Below are 1852 nucleotides of genomic sequence, written 5' to 3' on the forward strand. Positions count from 1 at the left end.
ACTCCATCTTGTCTCTCCTCCCTGGAGAAAAGCAAGCTGTATTCAATCACCTTTTCAATGCTAAAACCAGGCTTTCCTGTCAGAGTTAGGGCCAGAGATTTTTCCATCCCCTCCTGCATAGAGGATATTCTTAAGGAGGCCTTAAGTCTACAGCATTGACAGTTTCTGGGGAAAAAAACAAATGAAAATCTCACCTTGTGTTCCCCTCCTCTTCCTGGACAGAGAATGGGACAGGCCCAGGCCGTCCGGATCACGATGAACCTTATCAAAAACTTCGGTCCATTTTCTCCATTCCCTTCCCTGGGACCTGCATGCTGTCTCTCCATGCCCCTCCTTCCCACTCTCCAGGCTTCGTGGGTGAGGCAGAGAGTTAGAGCCAGGCTCACCTGCCTTTTCTGCCACAGTGGGCAGAAGCTCGGTAACTGAACTCAGACACTCGTAGCATACCTGCCAGGAGGATGACATAGACGCCTCCTGTGGCCCTGAGACAGGCAGAGCTCTGCTGGCAGCCCAGCCCATATGTTCACCCATTCATTCACAAACATCCACAGAGGCAGGCTGCTCTGGCCTGGAGGAGGATGTTGTACACTAGAGCACCCAGGTTCACAGAGTCATGCCTTATTCCACCCCACTCTGGGTCAGGTCACCGGAAGCTGTAGAGCTCTTTTGTTTTTTTGAGACGAGACAGGGTCTCGCTCTGTTGCCCAGGCTGGAGTGCAATTACACGATCTTGGCTCACTGCAACCTCCACCTCCCAGGTTCAACTGATTCTCCTGCCTCAGCCTCCCAGGTAGCTGGGATTACAGGCAAGCACCACCATGCCCAACTACTTTTTTGTATTTTTTAGTAGAGATGGGGTTTCACCGTGTTGGCCAAGCTTGTCTCAAACTCCCAACTTCAGGTGATCCACCCCTTGGCCTCCCAAAGTGCTGGGATTACAGGTGTGAGCCACTGCCTGGTCCAGAGCTCTCAACTGCAATGACTAGCATAGCAGAAGAACAAACTAACACAGAAGATGGCATAGGAGCCGTGTAAGCCAGGACTCTGCAGTAAGACACACTTGAGTTCTGGTCCTCACTCTGCCGTTTACTCACTGTCAAATTGCAGATGGGACCTCACATCTCTGAGCCTCAGTTTCCTCATTTGTAAAATAGGCAAATACTGAAACCTACCTCACAGAATTAGTGTGAGGTTTAACTGAGGTGATTTAGGCAAAGTCCTTAGCTTGGTACCTAGCACATATTAAGTGCTCAATAATAGATGATGGTGACAATATAAGTTGGACACAAAGAAGAGAAAGGGACACATACTAAGTGATAATCACATAGGGCCACTGACTTGATTTGGTATCTTTCTCGGATACCATCTGTCAGCACGCCACACTCCTTCAGCCTCGAATTATATGCTGCCTTGTGGTTTTGCTTTTATAAAACAAATAGAATGTATTAGTCTTCCTGAGGCTGCTGTAAAAAAAAAAAAAAATACCACAAGCCAGTGATTTACAACACAGAAAGTTATTCTCTCACAGTTCCGGAGGCCAGAAGTTTGAAAGCAGCATGTTGTCAGGGCTGTGCTCCCTCCGAAGGATCTAGGGGGCGATCTATTACTTACTTCTTTGAGCTTCTGGCGGCTGTCAGCATTCCTTGGCTTGTAGCTGCATCACTGCAATTTCTGCCTAGTCTTATCATCTTCTCTGTGTCTGTTTTCTTTTCAGTGTGTCTCTTATAAAAACACTTGTCACACCGGGCATGGTGGCTCACGCCTGTAATCCCAGCACTTTAGGAGGCTGAGGTGGGCAGATCACTTGAGGTCAGGGGTTTGAGACCAGCCTGGCCAGCATGGTGAAACCCCA

Source organism: Aotus nancymaae, unplaced genomic scaffold (assembly GCF_030222135.1).
Source record: "Aotus nancymaae isolate 86718 unplaced genomic scaffold, 86718_ANA_hifiasm-v0.15.2.pri h1tg000014l, whole genome shotgun sequence".
NCBI classification, from domain to species: Eukaryota; Metazoa; Chordata; class Mammalia; order Primates; family Aotidae; genus Aotus; species Aotus nancymaae.